The sequence below is a fragment of the Struthio camelus genome, chromosome 16 (genome assembly GCF_040807025.1).
Source record: "Struthio camelus isolate bStrCam1 chromosome 16, bStrCam1.hap1, whole genome shotgun sequence".
Classification (NCBI taxonomy): Eukaryota; Metazoa; Chordata; class Aves; order Struthioniformes; family Struthionidae; genus Struthio; species Struthio camelus.
The window spans coordinates 22,188,111-22,203,185 of NC_090957.1; positions in this window are offsets into that span (position 1 = coordinate 22,188,111).

Here is a 15,075-nt window from a genome sequence, read left to right on the forward strand (position 1 = left end):
ATCCTGCACCAACTGCATGGCTCATGGGTAACACGGCAGGGACATGAGGAGACAGTGGCCACCATGCAATCGCCATCCTGTACCAAGCATCACAGCTCATGGGTGATGTGGCAGGGACACAAGGAGACAGCAGCCACCATGCAATCATCACCCTGCACTAAGCAGGGTGACTTGCAGGTAACACAGTGGGGACACGAGGAGGTGCAGAGCGGCATGCTTTCTGCCAGCGCAGCTGCAAACTGCTGCCAGCCACATGCTGCTAGCATGGGGGACAGCTGTGTCTACACCAGAGCCGAAGCCCACCATCATGCTCCAAAAATATCAGCTTTTTAGCATCTCCTGAATATTGTAGATAGTTGTTACTGACTGGCAACCAGAGCTATGAGGGGATTACATTGCACCTTTTGGGACCCAGCAAAACAGAGAAAGAAGATTCTTCCGTTGGAGCTAAAGCCAGTTACATGGACTCATTCGCAATGTGCCACTTCAGAGCCAGGGCCAAGATTTAGTCCTTGGTAAGAGAGAGTATTTATTCATCTACTCCATACAAGCTGACTGCAGGAGCTACCATAAGGTAGCATAACACTAAAATTACTTTTAGCAATGAAGTCTTCCATTTTTCATATGGAAAGAGAAATTCATTTGAATACTAATAACGTTCATCTTTCTCTTACAAGCAATGTTTCAGATTCATAGTCAGGTATAAAAGAACAAAGAGGGGGAGAAGTGACCTCAGTTCTGACAGTCATATAATTTTGCAGTTCACAAGTTAGCAGAGCATAATGCCCCACAATTTGCATTCCAAATACTCCCCTATAAACCAAAGGATTGCTAAAGGTTACATAGCTGAGCTTAAATGCTTGTGCCCTTTTCTCAAATTAGTGATACAGTCAAGCTCTGATGAGATCATATCTTTGACACAGAGCAAAGTGACGGTAACATTCATGTGATCTTATCCAGTACAACTTCTATTTCCATGGGAATGGGAAAGGAAAGAAAGCCCCATTAAACTATATTAGAGAAGGTGATATTCACCCTCCAGCTATAGGAATGTATCTGAGCACCACATAATACATCCTGTGAAAAGAAAGTAGAAAATGAAAATTCAAAAGCAGCAACAAGGATCTAAGCAATTGTATAATACAATCCCAGCTACAATTTAGTGCTGATTATAATTCTAGGTTTCTAGACATAAGCAAAGGAAACCAGATGAAACGTGGGGGACTGTCTCTAGCTGTACAATTTGAAAGGATGCCTATAGCAGCTGAGGAACCAGCCTTATTTGTGAGAGGCAGGGTCTGAAGAGCATCTTTTGCCTATAATTTGGCAATGTCCAGAATGCATTCAAATACTCCTCCCACTTCCTTAAGGGAACGGATAATCAACTGCAAACTAGCACCCATGCTCTGCACTGATGGCAAACCCTTCTCTCCTCTTGGTGGGGAGCAGTACCAGTTTCCAGCACTTCAGCAGTGGTGCAACGCCACCTTCGGAGCGTACGAGAGAGCAGGTCAGATGAAGTCCACTGCTGGGCAGGCCCTCCAGTTTTTCATAGAGGGTTTTTCCCCAGGTCCCCACATCCCTCTGAAAGAAGGTTTCGCAGACTTGAGGACTTAACAGAGATCATACCGGCTGCTTGGAAGGACAAGTCACATCACAAACACTGTACAACTGGTAGCAAACTAGAAAACTAGCTATAGATAGTTGGAAGCCATGGCTTAACACAATCAGCATTTACTATTGCTTATCCATGCCTAGCAGGTCACCTCCTACTCACACAGGTAGCATTCTTATTAGCAGCTTAGGCTCTTACTTTAAACTAACAAATGCAAGTTAAGGGAAAATTAGGATGATACCCCAGCCAGAAGACCTTCAAGAGTACCTGACTGCCACCACCTAAAGTAGAAAAAATAGAGGAGACCTACCAAACCAACCACAGTCCTGAAAGGGAAGATGCCAGACCAGACCAGACCTGCTCCAGCCCTCCAGTTTTTAACACCTCTGCAAATGAGCCGTGCTCGGCTCCTGTTGGTCACTACAACAATCAGGTGAAGCTCAGGCCAGTGATTGACCTTCAATAGGCCTCAGCCCCCTCCTGAAATGGCTACACATCCTAAAAAAAAACAAAAAGTCTTAGGTTTTTAATCCTTCTTTCTGTAAAACAGAGCTAGAATTTTTTTTTTACCTATATCTGTACCTATTTTGGAGATTTGCTAACAAATGTAAGCACAGAGTCTTGAGAAACTCAAACAAAAGACAGCATAAACAAGTCTAAACTTATTATAAAGTGGATCGGACTCTAGCTATGCTTCACTAACAAGCCTAAAGCCCATTGAAAGTCCCTGGGTTGGGATTTGTGCTTTTTACTCGCATAGGCACTTTTGTGGACCACAGACTGTCTCTATCTGAATCCCAGAGACATGGAGATCGCTAAAGGGGCTAAATGCATCACTTAATTTGGGGTGCCAACATCCAGAACAGATAGCAGGAAAGCTAAGAAAACAAATTCTTATTTGACACTGTGGAGCACGTTTCCAGGGAAACCCGGAAGGAGCATTCAGAGGAAATGCTGTATGCTCTTTCTGAGAAAGTTTTTCTGCCACAAATAGAATGACTTTTGTGACTTCACCCTGAAATGAAAACCTAACTCCAAGAAGTTTTCTCTGTGAGAAAGGGCAGGAGATGGAGATGCCCTGTGGCGTTTCCCGTGGATGTTCCCGCGCGATGTGGACCCAGCGGGGAGAGCGTTGTGGAGTCAGGCGAGCAGCCGCTGAGCGGCTGGGGCCGACAGCGCGGTGCCCCCGAGCCCCGGAGCTCCGCCAGCCCACGCCAGCCAGAGTCCAGCTGCTGCAGCAGACGGAGGAGTAACCCCAGGAAAGCAGCCGACGTTTACGGGTCTCGCAGGAACTATGCACCTGCTTGCCCAGGCTCCTCCGAAGTCCCAGGCCACGGCGCGGTTCTGGAGAGGGAAAACGTCTGAATGATGAAAAGCTTCCCTCATCACCTCCCGGCGAAACCCTCTTGCCACTCAAAATCTTTTGCAGGCAGAAAAGCCTGCTGGAGAACTAGCCACTAAAAGCATGTCATTTCCCCACTTCTTGTGCATAAAACTGGGAGGCAAGCTTTCCCAGTCCTCTGCATCTTTGCTATTAGCCTGCTCTTTTCACACAGTCCCTCCACACACCGGATGACTCAGGCTGTGAATTCCCCATTCCCAAATCTTTACCACCAGGCAGTAATTGCAGGGTTAGAAATGAAAACATTACACGACTCACTATGACTGATGTCTCTCCATGACGGAAGAAAACGCAAGCCAAGCACCTTCAGCTTACGCATACAGACATCCAACAGGTTTTGATAAACAAGGTGATCTTGTTTTTGAAGAGCTTACATATAAGTTTACATGAACTGGTGGCCAAAGGTGTTTAAAAAAATTCCAGTCACTCAGGCAGAGTCTAAGCTTCACTCTTAGCTTTGCTGAAAAAAATATAAAAAGCAATCTGACAGCTGTGTAAGAACAGCTGGGGGGCAAACAAATGTGAAATACAAACCTATGCACACAAAAGGAAAGAGTTAGGACTGTAACTGAACTGCCACAAAAATTTATAGCCAAGCCCTCCTCTCGTGTAAATCAGTGTAGCACTAACTCAGAGAAACACAAGGTTCATATGATTTGATACCATGTACCTAAATATCTCAGTTATAGATCTAAAATTCCTCCCATATTTATTTTCCATTTCCACTGTCTTATTTATGTGAATTCTAGCTCACGTAGAAGGTGAGTAATAGACTCCAAAGGCTGTGACGGTTTCATCAAACTATCTTAACTATTTCAGAGAAGCATAAAACTTGAACTTTTCCATGCAGCAGAGGAAAGTCTTTGGGAAAATGGGTCACTTATCATAAAAGCTTCTTTATTAAGTTATTGCTAGTAGGAGTAATGAGGGTGTACATAGCCCTACCTGTGCCAGCATCATCTAGCAGTCGTAAGCCCGAAGGAATTAATCTAAGGGGAAAGAATTCTTGCTTTCACTTGAGGATGAAGAGTAACGCTGGCAGGTGTAATGTTCAAGTATTGATCAAAAATGCAAGAGAGGGCTATTACTGAATGAGGAGAAATGTTATGTTACCGATGCTGCATTTATCTCAGAACACCTATTATGGACATTTCTAATCGAAACTAAGCAAAATCAGCTTCTGGAGCATCTGTCTTTCCAAGGACTGCAAATAATGCAGTGCTGCAAGACAATTCAGTAAGTGAATGTTTAACTTTGTTATATTTCAAAGCTCAGCTAACTTTAGCAGATTATAAATCAGACCTGTGATGCAAGTACTACTGCAGCAAATGCAAGAACATAGTTTTTAAATGAGCAATAGCACCCCATGGCGCAACGCTGCTGCGGTTACTAGAGTCTAACGCTGGAGCCGATGTCAAGGCGTGTGATAGATGATCCTGGTAACACACCCAGCGGTTGTAGCTCTTACCTAGAGCGTTTCTTCATTACATACTGAGAACACATTTCCTAGAGTCTCTGACAATGGTATCAAGGGCAGTGCATATGAAAATCACTGAGCAAGGATGTGTACCAGAGGCATATCGGAGAGGGTGTACCTGGAGGATTACTGAGTACATTTGTGAACTGTTGATGAATCAGCACGAGTGTACTGGAGGAACTTCTGCACATCAGCTGAGACAGAAGAAGCTATATTGCCTCATTTCAAACCCCATTCAAATATGGTGGGTAAAAAATTCCTGTCCTTTTTATGCAAGCCCACGGAAAAGGAGAAGGAAAGTGGTGTTTTGTTTTTTTTTTGAAGGAAAAGTTACAAAAAAAGTCAGAAAAACTTTACAGAGGAGAAAGTAGTCACAATATCCAAGGTTTTTAGAACTCAAACTGAGCACTGATGACCCTTATTGTGTATGGCCAGCAGAAGACAGGAGTTTGCTTTCCTTAGCCCTTTATAAACCTGAAGATGCTTATTCTAAGTGCGTGAGGCAAAATTAATTACCACTCCTGAAAAAACAAAGTAGTGTATATATACACACACAAAGCATGGGCATGCAAGACTTGATCGATATTTCTGGAAAACATGGGACAAAAAAAGTCCACCATACATCTCTGAAGGGAAAAGAAAATCAACCCTGTGAGTTTTTCCCAGTTCGTCAACATGCTCTATCTGATCACTGACAGAGAAAGACCATCCTCTCTCCTTCTAGCCATCCAGCTGCTGAGCACGCTTGCTTATTAAGCTCTGCAAGCCTGAAGAAGAGAACCTCTTTATTTTAAATAGACTTTTGCCTTGGAAAATTCTGCTATTTCCTCACATTTTTTGGCTTTGATATGCTGGTGCCTTTCTTTGTTAATAATCTGCACAAAATATCTGTGTAATCAGAATCTGTGTCATGCTCTCCATCTTTCTTGAGTGTAGTTATTCATTAGAGAAAAAACAAGATCATAAAGAAAGTGTTGCAAGTTCGTGTTTTTAATTAGATGTTAATATCAGTGATACGTTGAGAGACCGTATTCCAGTAAGTATTTAAGCACGTGCACAACATCATACGTTTCTTTAACATTAATTAATGTGGCAGGCAGAGGGGCAAAAAGAGAACTGAACTGAAGTTAGTAAAGAGAACAGATGTTGTTGTTTGTCCAACACGAGCTTGGCAGGAACTTGGCTTCCAGATCAATTTGTTCTTCCTTACACATACATGTCTTATTTCCTTTCCACTTCCACTCCATGCTTACTAGAATCACCCCTAAAGCTGATTCCACAAGTATTTCTCATACACTGAGTTATACATATGCTTTAGTAACTCACAGAATAGGGGGTCTAATTCACAAGGGAAAATATTAGTGAGTAATTAAGGATCCTATTCAATTGGAAAAAATCATACGTTCAAACGCATAAGCACCCTGAAGCATCAGTTTTGATTTGGAGGCTGGAGGGCGGCCTGCAAAAAATGGAGAAGGACCGAATCTTCACTGAATATGACTATAAATATATGATTGTACTTAGTCAGTCTAAATAAGTCTCTTTGTTAGTGCCCAGAACATGCGAAAGCATCCTTGTTCTCTCTAAATCAAAGCTCCATAATGCTTGTTGTACCACCCAGTTAAGTGTCCAAGTTCTGTGCCAAGGGAAGGAGCTAGCTATATTGCTGAAAAATTAGCTAGCATCACAGGGTGACTGTTGCCTCAGTATCCTCACGGTTCAGGGGCTGAGAAGTGCAGGAGGTAGTCAGGAAAAAATACTGGAAGGAAGTATACCCCAGTGGGGGTTAGAAAATAAAGATTAGGATTTGATTTATACTGTTAATAAAGGGTAGTTTCCAGAGTTTCGCAGTGTGTGCCGTGCCAGGTGGATTTAGAAAGGTAGGAGCTCAGCTGTGATATGTCTGCAGGCTGAGGAAAAGAGAACAAACTTATAACTCAAACAAACCAAAATATTAAATTACAGCTCAACTTAATGTTTTCTCAGAAAAATATATAGATGCAGGAGAAGTTGTTCGCCAAAGCGTGTACGCCCTGCTGACAAAACCAGGCTAGCTCAACACGGTAGGGACTGTGTATTAACCTACTGGCACTTAAGTCCCGCAGTTTGAGGGATCCAGGTCTTGTCAGGCCACGAAGGGACACGAACTCGAGGCACTCACTCCCCAGCCTGGGAACACAGGCTTTGCGAGCTGGCGATCGAACAAACGGCCATTGTTCCCGGCGTCCTGGCACAGGAGCAGCCAGCACGGCCGCAGCGGGAGCGAAGCCGTACACAGCCCCGGGTCGAGCAGGAGCTGCCTCTCGGTTGCTCCCAAGCAGGACGTTCTTCATTGGCAAGTAAAAGGGTACTTTCACTGAAGGTCTCATCGAGCTGAGCGGGGATCTGAGAGCCCTTTGGCTTCCTTGTTCCTGGCCACTCTTGGTTTCCTGCAGGAGAGGCTGTCCTGGCAATGGAAGGATGTTCAGGATTTGGAGCAATTAAAGAATTCATGTGAACTGACAGATTAAATGGACCTTCTTTGTGTCTGTTTGATTAAGGTGCCTCAAAGCTGGAGAATTATATCCACTGCTCCTCTGCTTTCACCCCTTTATCCTTCTCTTCCCCAAATATGTGATTTAATTAGAAATATTTCTTGATGAGGCCCTGATTCAGCAAACTGTGTCAGACTGAGCATACAAACAGTCCTAATGGTTGAGGTCAAAGTCAAGCACGCATTGCTGGGGGGCAGGGATGGATTTACTCATAGGGTGCCAGTGAGGGGAACACTGGGCTCCTCGTCACTGGGTGTTAAATTGGCTCAGTAAAATTGGAGCCATTAGCACATACATTTGCACTACACAACGTCAGTCCTCATTGATCCTTGGCTGCCTGCAAGGTTGGAATTTTACATATTCAATTATCAGGGGAGAACTTTTAAACAAAAGATGGAAATAAAATAAGGTCAAGAAAACTGCTGAGAATATCAAATCAAGGTTGATCTGAAAGCCACTCACTCCACATGCTCTCAGATGTTTACTATGCATTTGTAGAGATAGCACTTAAACATAAAAAGTTGCACTGCATTTAGAAAACAATCACCAAAACCTTATAAGTGTCATAAAGCAAAAAGATATATATATCTCCAGTCCGGAAGAGGCCAGACCGGGCAAGAGCGTATCAAGACAACGAAGGCAATATTTTTCCTGCATTACTTACTATTGCCAATGCTTGCCCTCTCTAGGAGGGCAGATTAATTTAAGCCTTTCTTTTGCTGCTTGCCTGTATTATCGGAAATTATCTTGCCCAATATTGGGCATTAAATGCTCCTTTCCAAAGCATAACCAGTGGGCTCAATGTTTTAAATGTGTACATTTAAAAACGTAAAGAAAGGAAGACAGAAAAAAAATGGGTACGTATTGTTGTAAGAAGTAACTGCAAGGAGAATCACAAACAGACAAATTCTTTTTTCTTCTAGACAACAAGCCCTGAAGCAATAAAGAGGAGAAACACTTCCATTAATTTCTGCTTGGAGAGATCAATACCACTGACACCAACTAAAACAGATCCCTTTCTCTCAAGATCCATCGCAGGGCTGAGCAAAACCCCCGTCACTGGAAACAAAGCTGTGTAACGCTCCAGCCCCTCTGTGCTGGAGCTCAGAGGCAGCTGCTCGGAGGATGCGATGTGTGCTCGGAGGATGCCTCTGTCACGACAGTCCCGGTCCAGAAACGCTGCACCGACTGCATGACGGAGCACTGCTGCCCTGTTCGGCCACAGGCGCTTCTCACAGGCTGCTGCTCACCGTCTCTGATCTGCATTTGCTTCATTTCTTCTTAACTCACCATTGATGAGCTTTGCTCATTTTGAGACAGTGCAGGAATATAAAATAAATGTAACAGCCATTAAATAAAGGATGTGGGGTTATAACCAGAGCGTTTAAAGTAAGAAACAGGTATATTTCCCATTCGGCAACCCTGCCACCACGCTAAGAGGGACAAGCAGGAGCTATGCCTTTCCACCACCTTCCCAGAGATGGGATCACACGTTCTGCTGATGTGGAAAGAAACCAAGGAGTTCATTTTTGTATTAGGGGAGAATTTAGCCCCTGATCATGCAAGGGGTCACTGTTTTTTCCTCAGAAAAAAGAAAAATTCATATTCCCTTTCTGAACTCATCACCTATAAATTCCAAGGCTGTAGTTTTTGCTCACTAGCCCATAGAAAATTATATTTGTGTGCTGAACATGGCTCGCAGTCATTTGACATAGTAGTTTCTGTTCCGCTTTGGTCGGTGGTGGAAGGCTTCCGCAGCCAAGGCAAAGGCACTTGAACACGTCCAGCTCTTTGCCATGCTCGTTACATTAACCGAAACCGATGTGGAGGAGGTTGCAGGAGGTGAATTCATCACACTCCATATGAAGGCTGGTGCTCAAATGAGAACTGATCTCCTTTCAAAATGCCTTCCTTTAATGTGGCTAGTGATGTTTTGTTAAAGAAAGACACATCTAGTATTGAATGCTCTTCATCTTTCAAAAGTGAGCAAATACTTGTAATTAATTTAATTATGATAATCATGCAGGTGTCTCGTGTGCTGCAAGTTCTGTTTTGATTTTCAAGACATGGCCTCCTAAAAGGAAATTGTATATTCCTTTGTTCTGCTCTGCTTTTGACTGGAAGGACAGTGAATGATTAATTACAGCAATATTATAGACTGTAAGAAAATGACAGGTTCTCCCTATGGCTCCCACCGTGCGCATGGGGCTGTGCTTTCTGGAAGGGTTGGAGAGGCTCCGGCAAACCTGAGGCAGGTAGCTCTCTGATGTTTTGGGGGATGAAAGCTGAAGAAATGGTTTCATCAGGAAAGTGGGCTTAAGCCCTCTGAAAAATGGAGCAGAGCAAGTTCTCAGTGTACCCATACCCCGGGGGGTGGGAACCGTAATTTCCATTTCAAAAGCAGTTCCACAATTTCTGAAGTAGTTTCTTTTCTAAATTAAGAACAAAACATTACGTTTTCCTTTGAATTTAACTTAGCTGCCAAGAATGGCCTGAATTTGTCTGAGTCTTACTGAGCAGTGAAAACCACACACCCATCTTATTTAAAGTATCCCGGGCACATCTGTGAAAGGGAAGGATCAAACACTCCCTCTAGTCAGCTCTCTCCGTGCAGAGGATGGATGGATTTCTCCAAACAGGACACGCTTTGTCTGTTTGTTTGCTTGTTTTAAATGAGAATTTTGTCTAAACCAGGACAGCTGCTTGAGGTCTCAACCAGGGAAAACTCCTGCAAGCGTGGATAAAATACTAAGAAACACAAACCAGGATTATGTATAGATATTCCAGAAAAGCCAGCTCTGACCCTCTTTCCCAGGGGAAGCACAACAGAGGATGCTTTTCAAAACCTTCTGAAGGCATTGTTAGAGCAAGAGATCTGGAAAACAGATAAAATGCTAATTTGCTATCTTCGGGAACATCAGGCAGTTTAACCGTAGGTACAACAAATTTCCTCCCTGTTCATTTCTTAACTGTCCGAAGCTCTCGTCTGACTTGGCGGCTTCCCGGCCCCTGCGCTGCCGCCGGCAGTGCCCGGCGCTGCCCCGCGAGCTGGACGCTGCCGAGCCGCTGGGTATGCTCAGCTGCCGATGGGCAGCAGGGATTTCAGAAACTAGGTTAGCAGAGATTAAGAGGTGCCTTCCCTGCCTCCTTTTCCTAAAAAAATTGTACCTCAAAGTTGCATCAGTAGCTTGAAGAAGTGAGTGAAAGAATAAAATAGACCTTCAGTTAAAACATCTCATATCTGACGCAATTACTGAGCTGTAAAGGAAAATGAATGGCCTTTAACTGATGTTGGAATTATACAGTGTCCTCACATTGCTCAGCTTTAATTTCTGAATTAAGAAGTCTTTCTTTTTAATAGTCACTCACAATGACTAACTGTTACCTTCTGTTAGTCCCATAAGGTGCCCAATAGCCAAATTATCACTTCTTTATTCGTTAGTAATAGCTGGATTCTTTCAAAGAAAGACCTCAGTTCAGGGGAAGCTCCTGAAGTAGTTTAACGGTACATTAAATGATGCTGAATTACACCGGAATTTGCATGGATTTGCATTTTACATTTATATTAATACCAGATGAGTTCATTATGATTCATCTAACAATAATGAATGCTGAAGGAATAAGTAATGATCATGATGTTACAACTGTGCCATAATCCTGTCACTGTAATTCCAGGCTCTTTCCTATTTTCTACAAAAGTGGAAGAATGGTTACTATCACTGGCAATGTGACACTGTTCTCCTGTTACCATCCTGACTCAGATCTAACTTTTATGAGGTCTTCATGGGTTTTCTCTGAACATACTGTTCAAAGCCTTTGTTAATTAGTATCATTCCAGGATTCAAAATAGCTGAAAAAGCATTCAAGGTCCTTCTTCTTTTGTGAATTTTGCTATCTTTCCCCAATTTTTTCAGAGGATTGCTATCAGCTCTCCCAAGCTCAGCCAACACACGAGCATGTTTCTCCTGCTCCACACCAAGGAGTTTACGAATCTGTCGCAAATGTCAACAAAACTGGCCAACCGATGCAGACAGATTTAGAGAAAGGGGAGATCGGAATGGTGGCTTTTCCTTCTTGATCGCTAGTCTTCCTGTCTCCTGCAATTTTTCACTATTTCTCCGTGGAGATAAAAAAAAAATATATTAATTTTCATTTGGTATAGGCCAGGCAAGGGACTTAGCAGATTAAAGCCACTTTCCCAGGTCGCATGGCAAGTCTGTGCCCGTCTGGCCAGAGCAAAGCGAGCCCGCAGTCTCGGACCCGACCCTGCGCTGAGAGGGTGCTGGGAGCCAGCGCTCTGGCTGCTAACAACCCCCCGACCTGCCTCCAGCGGTTTTGGTAACTCCAGCTGCTCTTCTGAAACACCTACCAATTTGGGGGAACAAAAAATGCTGATAATGTTTTCAAACTGCTCTCTGTAGGCTCCTGTTGCTTTGTGCTCATGCTCTGGGCTAGAGTACCCCAGCCAGATTAGTTTGTACTCAGTCATTGAAATGAATGGCATTTTTTTAAATAAAAAACAAACAGGCAAAAGGATTAATGTCTATTTCCAGTTCAAACTTGTGAATAAAGTCACCGTGTTAAGCATTCATAAAACTTGCAAGATACGCAGCCGCTTCTGGGACCATCTAGCCAAATCCTAAATCATCAGGCCCTCAGAAAGGAGGCTTTCAGTGGTATCATTTGTCAAGGATCATCCCAGATCCTTGAGCACCTACGATGGGTTTGAGACGGAATTTGGAGTACACGGTGTCCGGGCAGACATGTGCCTGGCATACTCTGCTGTCCCTATCCTACTAAGAGGGTTCTAGGACCAACGGCTAGAAATGAAATGGGTCCAGAAAACGTAGTCAGGTGACAAAAGGGTCCCTGGAGGAACAAAATCAACAACTTTCATAAAAAGAGAACTTCTCTACACAGAGGGTCTTATTAACAGAAAAATCACAGCACTGCTGTAGAATATGGTTTAAAAGTCACAGAGAAAAAGCTCTCATTCTTTATTAAATCCTATAGGCTTTTAGAACTTTTTCTGCACAGCCATGTTACAGACTATAGAATGGTTTCAACCCGATCCCTCGTAAGTTTCATAGTACTGTTTCTTACAGAGAAAAGTGAATAATGATGGTGAAACCTTGTACCCCAGTCTGGTCACTGATTTCAGCACAGGAGACTCCAAATCATGGATACCCAAACGTAGGGATATCTTCTGTCAAAACACACATGCATAAGCCCCTGTTACTGTGCAATCATTGTAACCAAGGGGAACATTCTCCTATAGCCATGCCCTTCAGTCACCATGGCTAGCATCATATGAAAAATTGCATCAACGTAGTTTGGAATATAATATTCAACTAAGACTACACCACAACTGCATATGGAGAACAGAATAACAGTGTCATCAGTCACTACTTTTGGTTCACAGAGGTAACATTCTGCTCAGGGAGTATCTCTGTTATCATAAATGCAGCCATATGTCATAGCTACAACATTACACGTGTAAGCAGAGAAACATGCAAATGCTATGATCCTATATACTGGGTAAGTAACTAGACGAAAATGTGTAACTCACTAATTCAGCCCAGTAGACCAAATCAGTAATTGAGTAAAAAGATTTAAAAAACCAAATAGTTTTGTCATTCACATGACAAAGATCACATGAGATCTTATTTCTCAGTAGGTATCAAAATAAGCCAGCCCTGAAACATCTGCTTGCTCCAGAAACACATCTCACTTGGATATCTGAAAGTTGATTGCAAAAAGATATTTTTTGCATTTTATCATGCCAGCTCTGAGACAAATTCTGTTTTCAGTGCCATTTTCCTATATGCTGTCCTCTCTCTTTAAGAAGAGCTGAACTGTTAAAGGTTGGAAAGGTAAAAGTGCAGCCAGGGACATGCATGGCAATCTGACTTTCATAGGGTCAGAGTTTCAGCGTTGTATAATATGGTCTCAAAAAAACACAGCAAATGTATAGTCACGATTTCTGGAGCTTACTGAAAAAATAAGGCCTAGAATATACATTTATTAAGATGGATTCCACACAGAACCCACCACCATAAAAATGAAAGGTCTTGTTTTTTGAACCTCACACAATGGTCTTTCATAAGGTGGAGAAAACAGAAAAGATGACGACTAACTATCTGAGCATAAGGACAATTTAGGACTGTTTATCAGAAAGAGTGCCTGAGGAACAGAAGGGACTAGAAACTGAAATGTAAGCTTTTAGAACAATTTTTAAAATTTCTTTTTTCAGTAGTAAAACCCAAAAATTGGTACCATGGAGATGTAAATAATGAGTAAGTATGGAACCAAATCCGACAGTTTTTTTTTCTGATTCACCTCACTGAGATCCTCTAATATTGATTGTCTTTCTTATAATATAAATAGGTCTTCTGACAATACAGGTGTGACATAACTCACTGTCAACATTTGATGCCAATGACTTAACTCTTTTGAAATTACAGGATGTGGCCTATGTTAGCGGTCTTATGTTGTTTGAAAAAATATTTGAAAAAAAGTCCTGTTCTCATAATCCCTGTAATAGTGATTCTGTTCCACATCTTTTGCTACAATGTTTTTCTTTCTTAATGCAGCTTGAAACCCCTTTGGCAGGAACAGCAGAGTTCTAGTAACAGCTTGGAAAAATTAATATGTATGTTGGATGGAAACGTTCTATTGTTTCCATGGATACCAGCGCACAATCCTGTCTGTGATACGTCTTCCTGCAAAATGTCTAATCAGCAGCAATAAATCCCAAATACCTGTATAGTGGAGAAGGAGCTTAAAAAATCTTGTTAGATAGCTCATGATATTTCTTCCTATAATAATTTGGATATAACATGCATGATAGTGGTGCTGCCTCTTTGTTCATTTGGTTTTTTGTTTGTCTCAGAGTATTCAGGGCTATGTTGTCTTAGAATGAACTTGGGAAGATTAGAATTTTTTCCTTGCTGCTGGCCCTTTGGGGTGCTCATGGTTGAACGGGTTTACAAGCTGACATTGCCCCAGGTTTCCATCAGGCTGACTGTGTCTGCATGTCACTCTGCTGGTGGAAGCTGGGAGAAATGAGAAGCCTGGTGCATTTTTTCCTCTGGGTCACTATCTAAGGGCTGATGTCAAAGCCATGTCTTTACAGCGGGGGGGGGGGGGGGAGGACCCATCAAAGATCATATTCCCCTGACTCTGCTGTACCAGAGAGGGCCCGTAGAGCCAGAGCTCACAGTCATATTCACGGCAAGAACAAGATGCTCCTAGCTTTGCTTAATGACAATGATTTGGACTAAGATAATTCGCTGAAAAGCTAATTGGCTAAAGCAGCTGAAATTCTCCCAGGACCAGATGGCCAAGATAAGTGACATGTACTCGTCTGCTCCTTGTGCTGACCTTCTGGACAGGGGCAAACTTCACTTGCAGTTTCTCAGCATGCAGGAATTATACCTCCTTCATGTGACTGGCATAGTCAAAGAGGTATGATCCTCCCAAAGCAGAGCCAGTTACACCAGGGTAGAAGTTGCTCATACTTGTCTTGTAGCTTTTCTTACAGAGAAAGGAACAAAATTGAATGGTTCACAGCACCTTGAAACAGGTTTTACGGCATTCATGCAGGGCATAGGACTGCTATGGCAGTTGAGTTTAAAAAAAAAAAAAAAATTCTCCTCCCTATCTAAAAGATTACACTGCTACAAAAACTCTGTGCAGGCTGGACCTGAGAGACCCTACCAAAATGAAACGCTCGTTGCTGGCAACTGCAGTTTCACAGGACTGAAACAGAGTTGGTCCTGCGGACATGTGAGATGAGCAAAACTTGCATCTTTATGCAGCTGGTGAAAGCATTATCTTTCTTGGGATACCCTCTGGAATTTCCATCACCTGACGACTTATCCCTGGATTATCATATATTGCTGCACATTGGAAATATCAAAGGTGTCTTGTTACAATATTCTCAGCCAGAACCAACCTTTCAACCGTCACTTAAGTTCTGATTTCAGAGAAGCTTTAATTTCAGTCCAAAAAAAAAAAAAAAAGAGAGAGAGAGAGAGCTAAAGAG